This window comes from Haemaphysalis longicornis, unplaced genomic scaffold (assembly GCF_048455015.1).
Source record: "Haemaphysalis longicornis isolate Haplotype H1 unplaced genomic scaffold, Haemaphysalis longicornis Haplotype H1 scaffold_2, whole genome shotgun sequence".
NCBI lineage: Eukaryota > Metazoa > Arthropoda > Arachnida > Ixodida > Ixodidae > Haemaphysalis > Haemaphysalis longicornis.
Genome location: NW_027526295.1, coordinates 261,617,549 through 261,641,211, shown reverse-complemented (window position 1 = coordinate 261,641,211; position 23,663 = coordinate 261,617,549). Strand labels below are relative to the sequence as shown.

The following is a 23,663-nucleotide window of genomic DNA, read 5'->3' as shown; positions in this document are numbered from 1 at the left end:
AAGAAATGGAAGGTAAGGACAGAACGTAAAGAGGTGGGGCCAGCGTTACGACACTAGAGACGATAGATCGAGTTCAGTTACTTTAAGCTTCGGTTCAGTTAAGTAAGCTTCGGTGCTACAGTCTTATGTGCAAGTTCGTTGTTTTTAGGAAGCACAGGAGCGCTTTTGTCGCCCTGTGCGTAGATGGCGGTGAAGGCCAGTGGCTCCGGATTTTCTCCTCAGAGAACGGCCGTCGAGGATCGAGCTTCCGTAAAGTTGAGGCTATCATCATCATCAAACTCATGCAGGACGAATGTCTGACTTCCAGCCACTTAGCCGCAACGTTCTCGTTTACTTAGTCCAAAAGCAGGCTGTCGTCTTTAAACGTTCCTTGAGATCGCGGCTCGTAGCGAGCGCAGCGGGGCGTGAAGGTTGAAGGGGAGAGAGGCGCCCCCGTGCAAGGCCAGGCCTCGACCGACTTCGATGAATGAATGGCGAGCGAAGGAGGGCATCACGCAGTTGCCATTTCGGGAATCCCCGCTCTTCCTTTTGCGTCGCTTCCGAAACCAATTTCCAGGCCATTCGGATCGATGACTCGCGCCCACCTCCTTGACTCATTTCGACTGCTGCTTCTCCCCTCCCTCCCTCCCTCCCTCCACGCATGTCTTCCAAGCGCCTCAGTTTCTCGCACAACTTTGTGCCCTTTTTCGGGATCTCTTTGTCTTTCTGCTCTCTCCAGGACTTGGCTGGAAGCGTGCCCTTCGGAGGCTTTTTCTTTAAGCGCGGCCTACGCCGCTCTCAGCATCGCCCCGAAGCACCCGGAGTGACCCGAAAATGGGCGTCACGTTGCCGCGCCTTCAGATTAGGCTATTTCGGTATACTATTTTCAACTGCCTTTGTGACTCGCATCGTGGAGGTCAGGAGGGGTTATAGGGCAGCTCGGAGCTCCCCACGTAATCCGCTCAGTGAGGCACTTCGAGGGCTGCCCCTCGTGTCACCGAGTATCCGCCCTGAAGCGGTGGATTCAAAAGGGCGTTCGGGACGTGCGTTAGAAGTCTCCTGCGCTGCGGCTGTTCTGCTTATTTGGCTTCGTTAAAAAACGCGTAGTCCCCTTCGCGCGCCCTGAAGAGCGGACAAACCAGGCCCCACTGGACTGACTGCCTTCGCAGTGATGACACAACTATAGTCATGTGAAAGGTGGGACAAAAGAAGGTATTCCTAGAGCAAAATCGTCTGCTTACACTCTGTCTCAAGGCGGCCAAGGAGGGCGGGAATAATTTGTGTTTGGTCTTCATGTGGACTGGTTTCAAACCATGTGAACGACCTCCTGCAGGCTACACGCAGTGCGGCGCGACTCTTGCGCAGACCTGAGTGCGCGAAGCATGCGCCTTCAATATTTGTGCGCATCCCTTTCCCAATTGTGTGACCGAGAATAGAGAAATTACAGTTAAGTCTGGATGTGACGATTCTCGCTGTAACGAATTTCTGGTTTTAACGAAGTTTTTCAATTCCCCATTTGCAGCCGTATTGAAGCCCATGTGTTGGCGACCTCTATGTAACGAAGGCGTTGTGGGGATTAACCTTGATGTAATGAAGTCGCTAAGCTGATCAGTCATGGTTTTTTTGCACTTTGGCTGAAAAATCGGCCGGAGAAATGCACTAATTTAGCGAATAGTATAGCGCTACTGTTACAATAGCGCAAAGAATAAATTCGGGTATGCTAGGAGCTACACACCTTCGAGTGTTTTTACGAAGTCATCAATAGCTACTAGGTTCCTTCAGATATCTAGTTGCTCGTTGCCTAAAACAGTCGCCTCGTGTGTCCGTCTTTCCATCTTGAATTTTTTTTTTTGTGAACCGCGTGCAGCTGTCTCCCTAGGCCATAGCGTCTTTATTCCGACAACACTGTTACTGTTTTGTTGAATTAATTTATTTCAAGCGCATATAACCATGATGCTGGCTATGCTGGTTGATATCAAACTTTCGTTTTTGGACTAACTCAACAGACGGGGTCATCGCCGGCGACAACTGTGTAGGTCAGTGGTTAGATTCTCCGAGCAACCGAAAGTCAGCTCACTGTTCCCCCATACGTCGATTTATGCGCACATTCGCCAGCAGTCTCCGGCATGCGGTGACGCCTTTCAGCTGACTTCGTATAAAATGCACCAAAGCGTTTAAGTGACTTAAAACCTTGTCTCGGTTTGAAGGAATGGAAGATTATTGCCAATCTCTTACGAAACGGAATCCTTACATAAATAAGCTTCATATAAATAAATGAAATAAACAGTCTGTTTAGCGAGTTATTCTCCTAGTCACTGAAAAACCACAGCGAGCCGAACAATCGCCGGCCTCCCTCTCCGACTAGTTTATCCACCCGTCGACCGTCGTGTTATTTCTAGCCTCCATTGAGAAGCGTCGAAACGCGCACTGCTCGCTCCTTTCTCGCACCGACAGCCGAGCCTGTTAACGATCGCCCCGGGGATCTTTTTCCAATCCGAACGATTGCAGTCTTATTCTCGGGCGCTTGTTAGTGGTTTCGCACGCGCCGCCCTGTCGTGCCGGTGCCCCAAAATGCCGTGAGGCGTAAACGCCGTCGGGGATAATCGTGTTGCGCCTGCTCGCTGTTGGCGGCACACAATGCACCGGGCGCGCGTGCATGCCGCGTCGGAATTTACCGTACATAACGGCCCCGAGCTCTTAATCTCCTTACTTGCGTGCCGGCTCGGGCTTAAAAGCCGCCGCTGTGCCCGCTGCGTCGCACGAGCTTATATTGGCGGGATAAGTGGCGCGGCGGTGCGCGGTCGTGATTCTAGGCGTTGCGTGAAGGCCAAAAAAGTATACCTCGCGCGGGACCAGCATTTGAGGCCCTTATAGTAACGCTTTACTTGTAAACAGTGTCGTACTTATCCCGGCGCGCCCGCACGCGCTCGAACTGTTTTTCGTTAGCCGCTGTGCCATGGCACACCGGGTGTTTTGTAACTCGTTAACTCTTTAACGTGGTGTAGCCGTTGTTTCGGAATGTCATGGGGAAAGCGGTGGGGGGTGGGGGGGATATTTACAAAAAAGTGGTAGCATGGACGGCAGGCAGGCACTTAACGGTGACAGTTACGAGTATTAGCCTTTAGAAGAAGAGCGCGCCCTGCACTTCCCGAAATGTATACTTCGTCGCCGGGGAAATTTCTGTAAAACGGCGTTACGCGGGCAGTTCACATGTTTTACGTATTATTTGCGGCAGATACTTGAAAAACCATTTGATGAGGTATATGTGTGGTACACAAGATGGGGTAGTACAAGTTACTGCACGCTGCACCTCAGGATAGAAAGCGTGTGATGGTTGTTGCTGCATCATTGTTATATTTCGCAAGAAATAGTCCTACATCGAATCGAGTTCCTAGCTGGCGAAGTAAATTGTCGCGGAGCGCTCATTAAAAAAATTCCCCCGCATTTCCCCGAGGGGGAGAATGTGAAAGTGCGAATGCACGGTTGTCGGCCCGCTTGCGGCGCTTGCGCTCGGCCCCCGCAGCCCACCGCCTCGCCGCCTTCTCTTCCATCTCTTCCATCGGGTTTGTAGTATCACGTGTACACCACGCAGTTATCAAGCCGCTATAACGCCGCTGAGTCGCCAACGCACGCCGCTGACGACGTAGTTTGAATGCGTTAAATATATAAGGCGCGTCACTACTGCTGATATCACGTCGCGTCCGTGGCTTGGTCGGTAGAGCGTCGCGCTGCGGCCGCAAAGTCCGCGGATCGAAACCTGGCGCCGGATGCTGTTTCTTTATAGAGGAGCACTGCGGACGCCGACACCGCCGCCGACGCCGGCGGTGGATGGTTTGGGGTCGCTTATAAAGTGCATTCGCACTTAAAAAAAATTACTGCTTGCACACAGGCTGATGCAGTGAACAATGCCAGCGCGCATTGTTCAGTGCTTTGCTTCTTCACGTGCATGGGAGCACGGACGCCTGAACAGCGCAGAGCAGCGGCGCCGTCGATGAGACGTCGCCGTTGCTTTGGATGGCATCGGAAGTGCTCACTATCACTTTCCCTGACGGAATAAAACTAGAAGCGAACAATTTTGAAGCGAGAGCTTTCTTAGTGGAGAGAGAGAGAGAGAGAGAGAAGTGAACTTTATTGAAGTCTCCGGCGGAGGTAGCAGGGTGCCACGCAGGGCCCTCTTTGCTACTTGACTATGTGGGGGCAGTCATCAAGTCGTGTCCCGTCGCTTACGTCGGGGAATCCAACCCTCTCCGCGAACCGATGGCGTTCTGCCAAAAAAACTAATACATTTCCCCATAGACCGGTTAGTTGACCGAAATAGCTCTGATAACATCTCTAGACACGGCGCATGCGTGAGACCGGGCTTCCATTGTGTCAAAACGGTTGTTTGAAAACCGCGAGAGAGGAACGGTTCTAGATAAGACAATACACGCATCGGTCAGGGAGAAGGAGCTCAACGGTGTACCTTTGTCTTATAAACCGCGCGTCGTTATACATTTAGGTTGTTCGTATAGATGCGTTTACGTAGTGCGCACAAAATGGTCGCACGGTTTCGTTCTTCGTTTGCGATTTGGGTCCGCGGAGGTTTGGCGATCGATTGGACGCACTTTCAGCGAAGGCTGGACGCACGTATAGCTTTCGCGCTTCTCTCAACTTTCTTTAGGAAGGGACGGCTGTTTTTTTTTTTTTTTTACCCTGAATTAGATTGGCGCTGGTGGAGAAAAGTTACGTGTACTATCTCCTCTGAGGACGTGCTCTGACTACCATATCTAATCTAATCTAATCTAATATCTAATACCCTCTTCTAGAGGGCCTTTAGGGGTAACCTGAATAAATAAATAAATAAATAAATAAATAAATAAATAAATAAATAAATAAATAAATATCTACACCCTGCAACTAGACATGATCAGTCAGTAGGGGCATTTTTTTTACCTGCTCTGGTGCAGAGTAGTGCAGTGTCGTGCAGACCAGTGCTACTGCGCATATCAATTAGTAAAAAAGTGAACATATGCTGCACTTCTTGCACCAGTGCAGCCAGTTCAGGTAAAAAAAAAAAACGCCTCTAGTGCCGCTGGCCTGGCACTAATGCGGCACCGCGTGCCGTGCTGTTCGCGTTTCATTTGATCCAGATATTAAGAGCTCCGTCGCACTTCGCCTGCGTTTAGCGGTTTTATTTTTAAACTTGTTGAGTTTGCCCAGTCTAAAATCCCAACAGGAATACCACAAAAACCTAACAAGAAAAACCTAACAAGAATACCGCAAAAACCTAACAACAGAAGTCCTGTTGTTACGACAAAGCCGTCTGTTGTTACGGCACGCATTTCTGTCGTAACGGAAAAGTCCATTTTCCCAACGACAAACGTTCCTGTAGTCACAAGAGAACTGTCATTTACGCTACTCTTCGCAATGGGCGATCACATTCAAACCATGCGCGTCTACTGATGGAACATCAGGATCACGACAAGACAGGAATTCGGAACGGCAGGACATCAAAATCAGGACAGGAATACGACACACGACAGAACATCAGAATCACGACACGACAAGAATACGACAAGACGACAGTACGACACGCGAAAATACGGCAAACAACAAATTTTTCTTGTCCTTATTTTCGACTGGGTGTCGGGTGTAGTATCTGTGCGAACGCCGTGCTGAAGTTTATTTCTTGTTTTTTTTTTTCTTCTCTACTTTCCTTCCGGCATTTCTGTTCTAAAAACGGCAACGAACTCGGCGTCGAACTACTTCCGGCCGCGCAGCCAGCGGCTCGAACAACTGCGGCCCCATTTCCTTTTGTGCCGCCTTTACATATCTTTGGCGTCGGCGGTACTTTGGGCGAAATTGCCCCCCTTCTCAAAAGCTCTCGATTATCGTATTTTTCATCCGAGCTCCTCCTGCCAGCGCTGCCAGCCGCAGCAGGCGTCGAGCGAGCGCCTTGCCGTACCCCAGCAGCAGCAGCAGCAGCCAGCGGCCTCTCTTTTTCTTCGCCGCGCTCCCCCCGCCCCTTCGCTCTCCTCCTGGTCGCACGGTTGAATCTTTAATGGCCCGCCTCATCTCTCCCCTAGCATTCGGCGGTGGCGCTCATTCTTTTATTAACGACCGCCGCCCGGCCCGCCCGCCACGGGAGGAAGCGAAAACGGCCCGGGCGTGATGGACGGGCTTTCCCGCAGTGCGTGCCTGCGTCGCAGAAAGCCGCCGCGTGGCGGGAGGAAAGCTCGCGGGAGGAGGGGGCGGAGTGCAGAATTAGTTGAAGCTTTTATTTGGAAGGAAGGCCATAGCCAATGAGGGGGTGGTTGGGGTTGGGATGTGAAGGGGGTATACAGAGTATGATCAGTTTCAGTTCTCAGTTCACACTTCACAGTTCACACTTTCAGAACTTCGGGGAGTTGCTGCTATTCGCGGGATTCGAAGCATATATCGGTTCAATCGCGAAAGTGGAGTCGTTTATTTGTTTCATCGTAAATAAAGCGAGCTTCTATAACGGAACCTCAATTGTATAGTTAACTTCCGATTCTCCCGACTCCTGCTGTAAGTGCGCATGCCCGGAGTACACCGGTGTTGACCACGAAAGGAAACGTCGTGTTTAAACTGCGACTAAGAGCGTCTCTAAGCGGGTGATCTTTATAAATGATTGCATGCATACGGATATACCTGGCGTCGATGGCGTAGTTGACTAGAGGCATTACAATTGGAGTTATTACGAATACTTTCCGCGACAGTCTGCTGCACCAAAGTGTTTATTCGTTCTAGTCCGCCGACCTTGTGCTGTATCAGGGGGGTGGGGGGTGCCGTTTCGGAGTAGGCCGCCGTCTAAAATTTACTCCTACCGGTTCGAACGTGTTTCTACGTGGGCAGTGTGGGTTGTGCAATCTTTATAAAAGGAGACCGTGCGTCGCTAGAAATTTATCGTCTAATATATCCAAATTTAATCATGGCGCACCGAATTGAAAATGTGATGGTCCATCATGTAAACCAATCTATGCGGGGTGCTATGTTGCGCCTGTCGGAGAAAGCGTCACACTTCTTCCGGTTTACGCTTCTGTTTGAACAAGATGATAGCGCCATGTGTTGTGCGTGGACGAAGACGAGGGCTCGCTACATTGCTAAAGCAGCCTTTAGCGTCATCAGCGGAAGTTCTTTACGAGGAAAAAATTAAAAGGTTCTCATTTAGCGATGACTACACGCAGTGTAACGCGATATTACTACGTAAGGTGCAGTTTAATTTAAGGCATTGCAAAGCGAAGGACATTTTTTTTTGTGTGTGTATTAAGACATTGTCAAGAGAGATTAATTCTCTGCACAGAGGTGCACGCACTCAAAACCAGCCACTATATATAATAACTTTGAAATGTAGAGCAATACCGGCATCGTAGCAGCGTTTCGTAGCAAGGTCAGGATTTCCATAGTGCGTTTTCTATGCACGGCACTTGGATTTAAATTGTGATACGTGCGTAGGCAGATTGTAATTAATGCTGCAGCAGCGTTCAGCGTATACTGGAGCGCTCTGCTGTTCTGTGCGCAAAGCTCGGCTTGCCGCGTGCCGAAATAAAAAGGCACTCTCCGCTTTCCAGAGCATGCCTGCGCCGAGCTGTCTGAGTGGGCGTTATCCCACAGCACGCGTGCTGTGGAACGCGCCGCAGGTTTGCGAATTGTTTTAGCTGTTGGCGTCTCCTGTCGTCGTCATCGTCGTTTCATGTAGTCACGGTGCTAAAACACCGGGAAACTCGTTTACGTACTAAAAAACACCGGGAGAATCGTTTACACCTCGCGCGGCAGAGCTTCGTAACGTGTGCTAAAATAACACCGGAACACTCGTTTTACAACCCCTCGCGCTAGAGAGCTTCGTGCTTCAAAGACAAGAGACTTTTTACAGCAAAGCTGTATACCCCCCCCCCCCCCCCCCCCAACGGTTTCATGTCCGTTGGCAAAAACGCCCAGGCACCAAGAACACACTTATACACTGCATGCGTCGCCCCTCCCCAGGTTTCACGTTAGTGGAGATGGCCTGGGATTTTTTTTTTTTGATTCCGCGTACTGCACCACGGCTTCTCCTTAATTCACAATAAAAGTACTCACATTAGTACCCTAAGATAAGGGGAAACAACGCCGTGCTTCGCAGTTGCCTGGATAGTGAATATTTGATATGCAAGTAATACCCAAAAGCCAGCAGTAAGTAAACGCTTGCGAAATTCGGCGAACTTGATAAACCATAGATCATGTGCTATGCAAAATAATAGGTTTCATGCTTAATACTAGGCTAAACTTCACGTTAGTGGAGGTGGCCCAGGATTTTTTTTTTTCTTACCTACGCGCAATGTAACACGTTGCGTTCAATGGCTGTTTAGGGGCCGTTGCAGACACCGGCGGACTTTCCGATGAATGGGTCATTTAGTGCCCTCGCATATGTCGTTGTCGTGTGATAAAACTGTTTCCGAATTCAGTAGTTTCGTCGCCGAGTCGGGAAAAAGGGCACACTTGACGTCGTTCCCGTGCTGTCTGAACATTGCGTATCCACTCTGCGTGCACGCATGCAGTATGGCGCGAGATCCCTGTATCGCAGAAAAGCGATTGTCGCAGTAGATGCGGGCGTTGACGCATTCTGGCATTCGATCCAAAGGACGCCTTCGCCGGTAAGCGGGTAATCTACTTTGGTGGTTTACATTCGCGCCGCTCGTGGGCGACGGACGGAAAGAACTCGATTGGCGCAAGGGATTGTTTATTTGCTGAGCGACGACTCTGGATTCAGGGCGTTATTTTGGCGCCTGCCTTTTTTGTTCTTATTCAGGACGCCGTCGGTTTCTAGGCGAGGCTGTGCGAGGAATCTGAAATGAGATAAGGAACTGCCGGAATAGGAGTAAAAACGAGTGATCGCACGATCCGTGCAATAGTAAATCAGTAACTTAAGCGCGTCGGTCACTAGCACACGGTTTCTTTGCTGCTGTTGGAAAAAAAAAAAAAAAAAACGGTTCACATCGGCCTAACCACCTCCACACCCGCATGTCGGGCGTCTAAAAAATTGAACTGACATTTTTTCTGTTATCATCTCTACAGGTGCAAATTTAGTTTGAACGCAGCTTCGCACTTAGTCCACTGGGATAACTGTGAGGTGCTCCAATCACCGCTGTGCTCTTGCTCCACAACGGTCTTCCTTTCTCCTTCCGGGGAGAACAATAATTGCCCACTGTGTTTTGCGTGATTGCACGGCCGTGCTTGCGTAAAGCATGTTTTCCACTAGCTGCCTCGTGACGGCAGCCCGAACGGGCTGTTGGATAATGAGTTCTTCGGCATTGTGGGGAAGCTCACACGCACGTGCCCTCGCTCCCTGCATTACCGAACAGGATGACATCCTGGCCAGGTGCAGCTTTCAACTGTGCTCACGGCAGTTCTTTCAGTAGTGATTTACTCGGTGGTTACTCAGTGGAATGCAGAATATTTTCGTACAGCTTATGTTGGGGGCGGAAGGTTGCTTTGTGCGCAGCTTCAAGCTTAGCATGTCGCGCAACTATGGCTCCCATTGACGTAGCCATGGCGGGGGGAGAGGGGGAAGTTCGACTCCCTCCCCCCCCCCCTCCGAAATGTTTTTGGTAGATGTTTCCTGCTCTTTCTTTTGAGGAAACGTGCATAAAATCATAAAATGTACTGTTGACTTTCTAGAACTACTTCTGCGTGTATGTATATATATATATATATATATATATATATATTGTGAGAAACCCTGACCACGACTCTGTGCTCTTCAACACGTTACGGAGACATTTCCTCGTAATCGGTACATTATCATCAGTGCTAGCTCTCATGGCCCCGGCATCATCATCGCCTGTACATAATCATCATCAGCACTTGATTGTGCTTTTCGTCCGAGTGTCCGAATAAACCGGTCACGCTTTCCATCGTCTCTCAAGTGGTGGAGGGTGCGTTTCGATCTCGCAGTCTACCTCTGCAGCGCCACTCCTGGAGCTCCGTTCGGGCCGCCGTCTGACAGTGTTTTCTTGACTGTATGTAATTGTGTGAGAAACCCTGACCACGACTCTGTGCTCTTCAACACGTTACGGACATTTCCTCGTAATCGGTACATTATCATCAGTGCTAGCTCTCATGGCCCCGGCATCATCATCGCCTGTACATAATCATTCATCATCAGCACTTGATTGTGCTTTTCGTCCGAGTGTCCGAATAAACCGGTCACGCTTTCCATTGTCTCTCAATATATATATATAGCGAATCAGAAAATGGCAAATGAGGGGCTCGGTGAAATAAGACAGAAAATAATTGTTGGCAGTCAAGAAAACCCCGGAAAGCAAAGGGGAGGTTTTGGTGGGTCATGGCCACAGATGAAGAATTTTTTGAGTCAGAAAGAAAGTGGTGAAAAAATGCCCGCCGGGTGGGATCCGAACCCACGACCTCCAGAATACGTGTCTGGTGCGATAACCACTACGCTACCAGCGGGGCTGTTTCCCCACCACTTTCGGGGATATTTATGCTAAAGTATTTTTTTGTTTCCTGCACTTGGGGGTGGTAGCCAGCGCCTCTAGGACTACTCGGGGTGAAGGGGACCTTCTTTTTAACCTCCGGGCCGTGACTCGAGTGTCTACGACATGTCGAGAGTGGTCGACCAGCGTTGAACCCTCTTAAGCTACCTTTGGCACCAAAACTGCCAGAACAGAGGCCCTCGCTGAGCATGTAGCGAATCAGAAAATGGCAAATGAGGGGCTCGGTGAAATAAGACAGAAAATAAGGGTTGGCAGTCAAGAAAACCTCGGAAAGCAAATAAGCAAAGGGTAGGTTGTGGTGGGTCATCGAAACAGATGAAGAATTTTTTGAGTCAGAAAGAAAGTGGTGAAAAAAAAATGGTGATATATATATATATATATATATATATATATATATATATATAGAACAGAGACGTACGGGACGAGGGGTTCCGTAAGGACACATATCAAAGTTGCAGTCCTTATTGCCAGTGCTGTTTGGCGTTTTAACAGTGTTTTTTTTTTATATATTGCCGAATAAGGTATGATTGCCTTTTTTTTTATGCAGGAATAAATAATTGAAAATTCAAGTCGAGAAAAAATGCGCCGTTTTTTCCGGAAGCGGGAATCGAACCCACAACCTCCGCATAACGCGTGCGGTGCTCTACCATTGAGCTAGTTCCGCGGCGACTCCCCTCTCGACTATACCGCGGGGTTTTGTATTTACGACTGCTCAGAGCCCGGTCAACTAGCGCCGCCCCTCGACTACCGCGGGAAGACGTAGAACGTCTTTTCCCAGCGGCCGCACGTAAGACGTGGTCGGAAGTCGGGGATAGCCAAAGGCATTTCAGACTGCTGAAGCCAGAACCCTCGTAATGCATTTTGTAGAACAGAGACGTACGGGACGAGGGGTTCCGTAAGGACACATATCAAAGTTGCAGTCCTTATTGCCAGTGCTGTTTGGCGTTTTAACAGTGTTTTTTTTTTATATTGCCGAATAAGGTATGATTGCCTTTTTTTTTATGCAGGAATAAATAATTGAAAATTCAAGTCGAGAAAAAATGCGCCGTTTTTTCCGGAAGCGGGAATCGAACCCACAACCTCCGCATAACGCGTGCGGTGCTCTACCATTGAGCTAGTTCCGCGGCGACTCCCCTCTCGACTATACCGCGGGGTTTTGTATTTACGACTGCTCAGAGCCCGGTCAACTAGCGCCGCCCCTCGACTACCGCGGGAAGACGTAGAACGTCTTTTCCCAGCGGCCGCACGTAAGACGTGGTCGGAAGTCGGGGATAGCCAAAGGCATTTCAGACTGCTGAAGCCAGAACCCTCGTAATGCATTTTGTAGAACAGAGACGTACGGGACGAGGGGTTCCGTAAGGACACATATCAAAGTTGCAGTCCTTATTGCCAGTGCTGTTTGGCGTTTTAACAGTGTTTTTTTTTTTTTTATATTGCCGAATAAGGTATGATTGCCTTTTTTTTTTTATGCAGGAATAAATAATTGAAAATTCAAGTCGAGAAAAAATGCGCCGTTTTTTCCGGAAGCGGGAATCGAACCCACAACCTCCGCATAACGCGTGCGGTGCTCTACCATTGAGCTAGTTCCGCGGCGACTCCCCTCTCGACTATACCGCGGGGTTTTGTATTTACGACTGCTCAGAGCCCGGTCAACTAGCGCCGCCCCTCGACTACCGCGGGAAGACGTAGAACGTCTTTTCCCAGCGGCCGCACGTAAGACGTGGTCGGAAGTCGGGGATAGCCAAAGGCATTTCAGACTGCTGAAGCCAGAACCCTCGTAATGCATTTTGTAGAACAGAGACGTACGGGACGAGGGGTTCCGTAAGGACACATATCAAAGTTGCAGTCCTTATTGCCAGTGCTGTTTGGCGTTTTAACAGTGTTTTTTTTTTTTTTTTATATTGCCGAATAAGGTATCATTGCCTTTTTTTTTTTTATGCAGGAATAAATAATTGAAAATTCAAGTCGAGAAAAAATGCGCCGTTTTTTCCGGAAGCGGGAATCGAACCCACAACCTCCGCATAACGCGTGCGGTGCTCTACCATTGAGCTAGTTCCGCGGCGACTCCCCTCTCGACTATACCGCGGGGTTTTGTATTTACGACTGCTCAGAGCCCGGTCAACTAGCGCCGCCCCTCGACTACCGCGGGAAGACGTAGAACGTCTTTTCCCAGCGGCCGCACGTAAGACGTGGTCGGAAGTCGGGGATAGCCAAAGGCATTTCAGACTGCTGAAGCCAGAACCCTCGTAATGCATTTTGTAGAACAGAGACGTACGGGACGAGGGGTTCCGTAAGGACACATATCAAAGTTGCAGTCCTTATTGCCAGTGCTGTTTGGCGTTTTAACAGTGTTTTTTTTTTTTTTTTTAATATTGCCGAATAAGGTATGATTGCCTTTTTTTTTATGCAGGAATAAATAATTGAAAATTCAAGTCGAGAAAAAATGCGCCGTTTTTTCCAGAAGCGGGAATCGAACCCACAACCTCCGCATAACGCGTGCGGTGCTCTACCATTGAGCTAGTTCCGCGGCGACTCCCCTCTCGACTATACCGCGGGGTTTTGTATTTACGACTGCTCAGAGCCCGGTCAACTAGCGCCGCCCCTCGACTACCGCGGGAAGACGTAGAACGTCTTTTCCCAGCGGCCGCACGTAAGACGTGGTCGGAAGTCGGGGATAGCCAAAGGCATTTCAGACTGCTGAAGCCAGAACCCTCGTAATGCATTTTGTAGAACAGAGACGTACGGGACGAGGGGTTCCGTAAGGACACATATCAAAGTTGCAGTCCTTATTGCCAGTGCTGTTTGGCGTTTTAACAGTGTTTTTTTTTTATATTGCCGAATAAGGTATGATTGCCTTTTTTTTTATGCAGGAATAAATAATTGAAAATTCAAGTCGAGAAAAAATGCGCCGTTTTTTCCGGAAGCGGGAATCGAACCCACAACCTCCGCATAACGCGTGCGGTGCTCTACCATTGAGCTAGTTCCGCGGCGACTCCCCTCTCGACTATACCGCGGGGTTTTGTATTTACGACTGCTCAGAGCCCGGTCAACTAGCGCCGCCCCTCGACTACCGCGGGAAGACGTAGAACGTCTTTTCCCAGCGGCCGCACGTAAGACGTGGTCGGAAGTCGGGGATAGCCAAAGGCATTTCAGACTGCTGAAGCCAGAACCCTCGTAATGCATTTTGTAGAACAGAGACGTACGGGACGAGGGGTTCCGTAAGGACACATATCAAAGTTGCAGTCCTTATTGCCAGTGCTGTTTGGCGTTTTAACAGTGTTTTTTTTTTTTATATTGCCGAATAAGGTATGATTGCCTTTTTTTTTATGCAGGAATAAATAATTGAAAATTCAAGTCGAGAAAAAATGCGCCGTTTTTTCCGGAAGCGGGAATCGAACCCACAACCTCCGCATAACGCGTGCGGTGCTCTACCATTGAGCTAGTTCCGCGGCGACTCCCCTCTCGACTATACCGCGGGGTTTTGTATTTACGACTGCTCAGAGCCCGGTCAACTAGCGCCGCCCCTCGACTACCGCGGGAAGACGTAGAACGTCTTTTCCCAGCGGCCGCACGTAAGACGTGGTCGGAAGTCGGGGATAGCCAAAGGCATTTCAGACTGCTGAAGCCAGAACCCTCGTAATGCATTTTGTAGAACAGAGACGTACGGGACGAGGGGTTCCGTAAGGACACATATCAAAGTTGCAGTCCTTATTGCCAGTGCTGTTTGGCGTTTTAACAGTGTTTTTTTTTTATATTGCCGAATAAGGTATGATTGCCTTTTTTTTTTATGCAGGAATAAATAATTGAAAATTCAAGTCGAGAAAAAATGCGCCGTTTTTTCCGGAAGCGGGAATCGAACCCACAACCTCCGCATAACGCGTGCGGTGCTCTACCATTGAGCTAGTTCCGCGGCGACTCCCCTCTCGACTATACCGCGGGGTTTTGTATTTACGACTGCTCAGAGCCCGGTCAACTAGCGCCGCCCCTCGACTACCGCGGGAAGACGTAGAACGTCTTTTCCCAGCGGCCGCACGTAAGACGTGGTCGGAAGTCGGGGATAGCCAAAGGCATTTCAGACTGCTGAAGCCAGAACCCTCGTAATGCATTTTGTAGAACAGAGACGTACGGGACGAGGGGTTCCGTAAGGACACATATCAAAGTTGCAGTCCTTATTGCCAGTGCTGTTTGGCGTTTTAACAGTGTTTTTTTTTTTTTATATTGCCGAATAAGGTATGATTGCCTTTTTTTTTTATGCAGGAATAAATAATTGAAAATTCAAGTCGAGAAAAAATGCGCCGTTTTTTCCGGAAGCGGGAATCGAACCCACAACCTCCGCATAACGCGTGCGGTGCTCTACCATTGAGCTAGTTCCGCGGCGACTCCCCTCTCGACTATACCGCGGGGTTTTGTATTTACGACTGCTCAGAGCCCGGTCAACTAGCGCCGCCCCTCGACTACCGCGGGAAGACGTAGAACGTCTTTTCCCAGCGGCCGCACGTAAGACGTGGTCGGAAGTCGGGGATAGCCAAAGGCATTTCAGACTGCTGAAGCCAGAACCCTCGTAATGCATTTTGTAGAACAGAGACGTACGGGACGAGGGGTTCCGTAAGGACACATATCAAAGTTGCAGTCCTTATTGCCAGTGCTGTTTGGCGTTTTAACAGTGTTTTTTTTTTTTATTATATTGCCGAATAAGGTATGATTGCCTTTTTTTTTTTATGCAGGAATAAATAATTGAAAATTCAAGTCGAGAAAAAATGCGCCGTTTTTTCCGGAAGCGGGAATCGAACCCACAACCTCCGCATAACGCGTGCGGTGCTCTACCATTGAGCTAGTTCCGCGGCGACTCCCCTCTCGACTATACCGCGGGGTTTTGTATTTACGACTGCTCAGAGCCCGGTCAACTAGCGCCGCCCCTCGACTACCGCGGGAAGACGTAGAACGTCTTTTCCCAGCGGCCGCACGTAAGACGTGGTCGGAAGTCGGGGATAGCCAAAGGCATTTCAGACTGCTGAAGCCAGAACCCTCGTAATGCATTTTGTAGAACAGAGACGTACGGGACGAGGGGTTCCGTAAGGACACATATCAAAGTTGCAGTCCTTATTGCCAGTGCTGTTTGGCGTTTTAACAGTGTTTTTTTTTTATATTGCCGAATAAGGTATGATTGCCTTTTTTTTTATGCAGGAATAAATAATTGAAAATTCAAGTCGAGAAAAAATGCGCCGTTTTTTCCGGAAGCGGGAATCGAACCCACAACCTCCGCATAACGCGTGCGGTGCTCTACCATTGAGCTAGTTCCGCGGCGACTCCCCTCTCGACTATACCGCGGGGTTTTGTATTTACGACTGCTCAGAGCCCGGTCAACTAGCGCCGCCCCTCGACTACCGCGGGAAGACGTAGAACGTCTTTTCCCAGCGGCCGCACGTAAGACGTGGTCGGAAGTCGGGGATAGCCAAAGGCATTTCAGACTGCTGAAGCCAGAACCCTCGTAATGCATTTTGTAGAACAGAGACGTACGGGACGAGGGGTTCCGTAAGGACACATATCAAAGTTGCAGTCCTTATTGCCAGTGCTGTTTGGCGTTTTAACAGTGTTTTTTTTTTTTATATTGCCGAATAAGGTATGATTGCCTTTTTTTTTATGCAGGAATAAATAATTGAAAATTCAAGTCGAGAAAAAATGCGCCGTTTTTTCCGGAAGCGGGAATCGAACCCACAACCTCCGCATAACGCGTGCGGTGCTCTACCATTGAGCTAGTTCCGCGGCGACTCCCCTCTCGACTATACCGCGGGGTTTTGTATTTACGACTGCTCAGAGCCCGGTCAACTAGCGCCGCCCCTCGACTACCGCGGGAAGACGTAGAACGTCTTTTCCCAGCGGCCGCACGTAAGACGTGGTCGGAAGTCGGGGATAGCCAAAGGCATTTCAGACTGCTGAAGCCAGAACCCTCGTAATGCATTTTGTAGAACAGAGACGTACGGGACGAGGGGTTCCGTAAGGACACATATCAAAGTTGCAGTCCTTATTGCCAGTGCTGTTTGGCGTTTTAACAGTGTTTTTTTTTTATATTGCCGAATAAGGTATGATTGCCTTTTTTTTTTATGCAGGAATAAATAATTGAAAATTCAAGTCGAGAAAAAATGCGCCGTTTTTTCCGGAAGCGGGAATCGAACCCACAACCTCCGCATAACGCGTGCGGTGCTCTACCATTGAGCTAGTTCCGCGGCGACTCCCCTCTCGACTATACCGCGGGGTTTTGTATTTACGACTGCTCAGAGCCCGGTCAACTAGCGCCGCCCCTCGACTACCGCGGGAAGACGTAGAACGTCTTTTCCCAGCGGCCGCACGTAAGACGTGGTCGGAAGTCGGGGATAGCCAAAGGCATTTCAGACTGCTGAAGCCAGAACCCTCGTAATGCATTTTGTAGAACAGAGACGTACGGGACGAGGGGTTCCGTAAGGACACATATCAAAGTTGCAGTCCTTATTGCCAGTGCTGTTTGGCGTTTTAACAGTGTTTTTTTTTTTTATATTGCCGAATAAGGTATGATTGCCTTTTTTTTTATGCAGGAATAAATAATTGAAAATTCAAGTCGAGAAAAAATGCGCCGTTTTTTCCGGAAGCGGGAATCGAACCCACAACCTCCGCATAACGCGTGCGGTGCTCTACCATTGAGCTAGTTCCGCGGCGACTCCCCTCTCGACTATACCGCGGGGTTTTGTATTTACGACTGCTCAGAGCCCGGTCAACTAGCGCCGCCCCTCGACTACCGCGGGAAGACGTAGAACGTCTTTTCCCAGCGGCCGCACGTAAGACGTGGTCGGAAGTCGGGGATAGCCAAAGGCATTTCAGACTGCTGAAGCCAGAACCCTCGTAATGCATTTTGTAGAACAGAGACGTACGGGACGAGGGGTTCCGTAAGGACACATATCAAAGTTGCAGTCCTTATTGCCAGTGCTGTTTGGCGTTTTAACAGTGTTTTTTTTTTTTTATTATATTGCCGAATAAGGTATGATTGCCTTTTTTTTTTTTTATGCAGGAATAAATAATTGAAAATTCAAGTCGAGAAAAAATGCGCCGTTTTTTCCGGAAGCGGGAATCGAACCCACAACCTCCGCATAACGCGTGCGGTGCTCTACCATTGAGCTAGTTCCGCGGCGACTCCCCTCTCGACTATACCGCGGGGTTTTGTATTTACGACTGCTCAGAGCCCGGTCAACTAGCGCCGCCCCTCGACTACCGCGGGAAGACGTAGAACGTCTTTTCCCAGCGGCCGCACGTAAGACGTGGTCGGAAGTCGGGGATAGCCAAAGGCGGCGCTAGTTGACCGGGCTCTGAGCAGTCGTAAATACAAAACCCCGCGGTATAGTCGAGAGGGGAGTCGCCGCGGAACTAGCTCAATGGTAGAGCACCGCACGCGTTATGCGGAGGTTGTGGGTTCGATTCCCGCTTCCGGAAAAAACGGCGCATTTTTTCTCGACTTGAATTTTCAATTATTTATTCCTGCATAAAAAAAAAGGCAATCATACCTTATTCGGCAATATAAAAAAAACACTGTTAAAACGCCAAACAGCACTGGCAATAAGGACTGCAACTTTGATATGTGTCCTTACGGAACCCCTCGTCCCGTACGTCTCTGTTCTACAAAATGCATTCCGAGGGTTCTGGCTTCAGCAGTCTGAAATGCCTTTGGCTATCCCCGACTTCCGACCACGTCTTACGTGCGGCCGCTGGGAAAAGACGTTCTACGTCTTCCCGCGGTAGTCGAGGGGCGGCGCTAGTTGACCGGGCTCTGAGCAGTCGTAAATACAAAACCCCGCGGTATAGTCGAGAGGGGAGTCGCCGCGGAACTAGCTCAATGGTAGAGCACCGCACGCGTTATGCGGAGGTTGTGGGTTCGATTCCCGCTTCCGGAAAAAACGGCGCATTTTTTCTCGACTTGAATTTTCAATTATTTATTCCTGCATAAATAATAAAAAAAAAAGGCAATCATACCTTATTCGGCAATATAAAAAAAAAAAACACTGTTAAAACGCCAAACAGCACTGGCAATAAGGACTGCAACTTTGATATGTGTCCTTACGGAACCCCTCGTCCCGTACGTCTCTGTTCTACAAAATGCATTACGAGGGTTCTGGCTTCAGCAGTCTGAAATGCCTTTGGCTATCCCCGACTTCCGACCACGTCTTACGTGCGGCCGCTGGGAAAAGACGTTCTACGTCTTCCCGCGGTAGTCGAGGGGCGGCGCTAGTTGACCGGGCTCTGAGCAGTCGTAAATACAAAACCCCGCGGTATAGTCGAGAGGGGAGTCGCCGCGGAACTAGCTCAATGGTAGAGCACCGCACGCGTTATGCGGAGGTTGTGGGTTCGATTCCCGCTTCCGGAAAAAACGGCGCATTTTTTCTCGACTTGAATTTTCAATTATTTATTCCTGCATAAAAAAAAAAGGCAATCATACCTTATTCGGCAATATAAAAAAAAAAACACTGTTAAAACGCCAAACAGCACTGGCAATAAGGACTGCAACTTTGATATGTGTCCTTACGGAACCCCTCGTCCCGTACGTCTCTGTTCTACAAAATGCATTACGAGGGTTCTGGCTTCAGCAGTCTGAAATGCCTTTGGCTATCCCCGACTTCCGACCACGTCTTACGTGCGGCCGCTGGGAAAAGACGTTCTACGTCTTCCCGCGGTAGTCGAGGGGCGGCGCTAGTTGACCGGGCTCTGAGCAGTCGTAAATACAAAACCCCGCGGTATAGTCGAGAGGGGAGTCGCCGCGGAACTAGCTCAATGGTAGAGCACCGCACGCGTTATGCGGAGGTTGTGGGTTCGATTCCCGCTTCCGGAAAAAACGGCGCATTTTTTCTCGACTTGAATTTTCAATTATTTATTCCTGCATAAAAAAAAAAGGCAATCATACCTTATTCGGCAATATAAAAAAAAAAACACTGTTAAAACGCCAAACAGCACTGGCAATAAGGACTGCAACTTTGATATGTGTCCTTACGGAACCCCTCGTCCCGTACGTCTCTGTTCTACAAAATGCATTACGAGGGTTCTGGCTTCAGCAGTCTGAAATGCCTTTGGCTATCCCCGACTTCCGACCACGTCTTACGTGCGGCCGCTGGGAAAAGACGTTCTACGTCTTCCCGCGGTAGTCGAGGGGCGGCGCTAGTTGACCGGGCTCTGAGCAGTCGTAAATACAAAACCCCGCGGTATAGTCGAGAGGGGAGTCGCCGCGGAACTAGCTCAATGGTAGAGCACCGCACGCGTTATGCGGAGGTTGTGGGTTCGATTCCCGCTTCCGGAAAAAACGGCGCATTTTTTCTCGACTTGAATTTTCAATTATTTATTCCTGCATAAAAAAAAAGGCAATCATACCTTATTCGGCAATATAAAAAAAAACACTGTTAAAACGCCAAACAGCACTGGCAATAAGGACTGCAACTTTGATATATATATATATATATATATATATATATATATATATATATATATATATATATATATATATATATATATAGTCTGCAAACAAAAAAACTCACAAAGAGCGCGAGAAAATACGGTAAGTAAAGACAGAGACACACGAGGAAAACATAAAAAATATAAAAGTTTACTGAAATTTCAGGAAGAGGACTTCCTTTCTTCAGGGACAGAAGTCCTCTTCCTGAAATGTCTTTAAACTACTATATTTTTAATGTTTTTCTTGTGTGTCTCTGTCTTTACTTACCGGGCGATGGGCTACGCCCGGTGCGTCGCACCGCAAAAGAAGCCGCGGACGCTCTCGTCGTTATAGAGGAGTTTTTCTGTGATTTTCCAGGCAATACGCTTGCGCTATATAGAGGGAATTCTCGCATGACCGCAAAAAGAGAGAAAAAAAAAACAAGAATCATGGACTGCTTCTCAAAGTAAACGTATGGTATAAAAGAATTGAAAATGTGAGTTTTTTAATCATTCGATAATTTGACATTCGAATAATTCGGACATTTTTTTTCACTCCCTTGAGATCAGAATTAAAGAGGTTTTACTGTATATATAATTACATTAGGGCGGAGGCACAACCACCCCCCCCCCCCCCCTTCCCGACATAAATTTTTGTCTACGTCACTGCAGGCTTTCAAGTTACGAAAAATATCCCATTGAAATGTATGGGGAGTAAATTTTGACATCGAATTTCACAAAAATATTGCGCGTCCTGGAAAGTGTTTTTACATTGTTCTTGTCCAAGCAGACACCTTGCTCCGTGCGAAATATCACTTTTGTGCAGTTGTTTTACTGGGCTCCTGAGAGGTCGTAATTTTGAGCGAGAAAGCTGCAGGGATGACGGTCGAAGAGCAGAACTGGCGCACGCACTGCGCTGCATCCCGCGACCGTTATATTCGCAATTCATATCGATTCTGCGGGCTACGCGCGGGAAAGCATAAACCATATATATAGGTCAGCTTAGATGTTTACCGGTGGCGGACCGGATCCGTGTGTCTTCAAGCGTGGGAGAAGAAATAGAGCGGTGATTTTATGCAGCCCGGAGATTTCGTTACGTTTGGTTCTTTCCTTGCTTCTTCGCGCGTAACGCTGACGGGTGCAATACTCTCGGCGCCATTTCGGTGCGTTATTCTGACGTCAGGGCCGCGAAGAGGCGACCGGTGGCTGGAAGGCGGCCGCCTTAAGGGTGCGCGACGGAGCTGGGTGACCTTTTGCGAGCTCGCGGCCTCGTCTCGTGTCCGGTCCACGCTGGCTGTGCACGGAGTCCCGTGGGCGATGCCGCTGTCCTCACGCACTTGTCACGGGCGGGAGTCGTTGTCTTCGCGCGAGCCGCTCGGATGGGACGGACCGGAGCGCTGGTCTCTTGTGAGGCCAAATAGAAGCACAGTTCGCGCGGGGGAATGTTCGTTTTCGGGATTTCGGTGCTTGTGCTTGTTTCACGTTGTTTTCGGTGTTGAGGGTCACGTGCTCGGCTTTCTCGGTCTTTACGATGCCGGCACCAAGGAGAATAGAGAATTCGATTACCATATTATAAAATTTAGTTCGGTGTAAGAAAATGTGACAGGAATGGCAGTGGCGCTCTGGGCTTACGTGAGAACTTTCTGAACGAACAGGAGTACTATAATGGGCTATTGTAGTTGAATGTCGCGACAGCATTTCGCCAATTTTTATGAAAAAAATTTTATGCCTTGATTGCGCGAAAATCAACTAACATTAAGCCGAACGACTAAAAAATTGCTAAAAGGACACTGAAAATAAGTATAGATTACGTAGTTTCATTAAACTGCTTATTTATAGATTGTTTCGTTCATGTTCGGAATATGGCAGGGAATTTTACACGATTTCTATCACGAGAAAAGTGTGTTCGAATTTGTGTTTGCACCGCCCTCCTTAGCCGTTTGATAACGTCAGCTGTGTCGACATCCTGGAAAGTCAGTGGGGTGGTATTTAACTGATTGCGAGTGCCCTGATCCTGCATAAACTTGCAATGAACAAACAAAAAGTCAGTAATAACCAACATATAGGTACATACATACATACATACATACATACATACATACATACATACATACATACATACATACATACATACATACATACATACATACATACGTACATGCATACATACATACATACATACATGACACATTTTATTTCATCTTCAAGACAAACAGATGTAAGTGCCAGCCCGCGTAAGCAAACTGCTTTTATTCGGGACAGGGCAGTCGGTTCGAGAAAAAAACAAGTTAATAAAGGCACAATTCATTCTGCTATCGAATCGATATATATATATATATATATATATATATATATATATATATATATATATATATATATATATATATATATATATATATCACTGTAATTCTAATCATGCGTCCCCTGTTGCAGCAACAAAGAAGAGATAATTGGCAAGAAACAGATGTCATGCCCCGAAAGATATATATATTGAGAGACTAGGGCTAGGAACGGCGTTTATTGAGGCGTTCGAGCAGCAACACACCAAACACACAAATGATGATGATCGTGTCCATCGAATATGAGAAAACAGTGCCGCATGGGCTGGTGCTGATGAGCGTGTACAGATGAAGACAAAGCGCGGGAATTGTCCCCCGGAATTCTCCACCGCCCTAGTGTGGTCAAGAATGCTCACAATATATATATATATATATATATATATATATATATATATATATATATATACAAAAAAGTCAAGAAACACAGGATCACCTGACGCGCATATTCATAACACATATTGTTGAGGTTCCATATAAACGAAAAAATGCTAAATACATAATAAACAATCCTTGAATAAAATTGAACGAAGCGTAACTAACACATTGATTAAGAGGGCGACAGGTACCATGTAATAACAACACACGTTTACTGCAAAAACATCATCCGTAGGGTAGAATTCCACTTCTTGCACTATATGCGTAGGAGCCTACAGTAGCCTCAAAGTGATAATCGACCACATAAAATAGACCTTATATATATATATATATACTCGACCACATAAAATAGACCTTAACATAAATACCCCAGAAAGCGCAGGGGAAAATAGCCCCGCCGGTAGTGTAGTGGTCATCGCACCAGACGGTATTCTGGAGGTCGTGGCTTCGGATCCCACCCGGTGGGCATTTTTTCTCCTCTTTCTTTCCAAATTTTTTGTCTGTTTCAATGACCCACCACATCCTAGCCCCTCATTTCCTATTCTAATTCGCTCCTTATATATATATATATATATATATATATATATATATATATATATATATATATATATATATATATATATATATATGTATACTCCTACATACACAATATTTCCGGAAATCCAGGCATGGATTAACGCTCGAGCGTCTTTCATGGAGACTGCTTGCTTGTCGTTCGGTAATTTGTTGAATTAAATAACGAGATTTCGTTTTTTATCCTAACAGCAGAGCTGTTTAGGCCGACACTAATCCGTCAGAGCGTTGGCAGAAATCCCCGACCGCACGTGAGCGCGCGCCGCCCGGCGTACCCGGTGCCTCGCGCCGGGGGGGAGGAAGAGAGAGAGAGATTTGATTTGTTGAGCAGTTTGTTTCAGTCCGAGCCGCGGCGTTGTGAGTCCTCGGAGGAAGAGAATGTTCCACGGTCCTCCGCAACGGCGGGCTTGGCGAAGGTCCACAGAGAGTTTCAATGTGGGCAACTAACAGGGAGGGACCACCCCTA

General features: G+C 48.1%; 1 protein-coding gene and 1 non-coding gene across 4 annotated transcripts in view; one reads left to right on the top strand and one right to left on the bottom strand.

The window, feature by feature from the left end:
• LOC144170539 (diacylglycerol kinase delta) overlaps positions 1-23,663 on the top strand; it is a 158,452-nt gene that overhangs the window by 48,201 nt on the left and 86,588 nt on the right. The gene's annotated exons all lie outside the window — the stretch shown is intronic.
• On the bottom strand, positions 10,353-10,425 carry Trnat-cgu (transfer RNA threonine (anticodon CGU)). The gene has a single exon. It is a non-coding gene; the product is annotated as a tRNA-Thr (tRNA).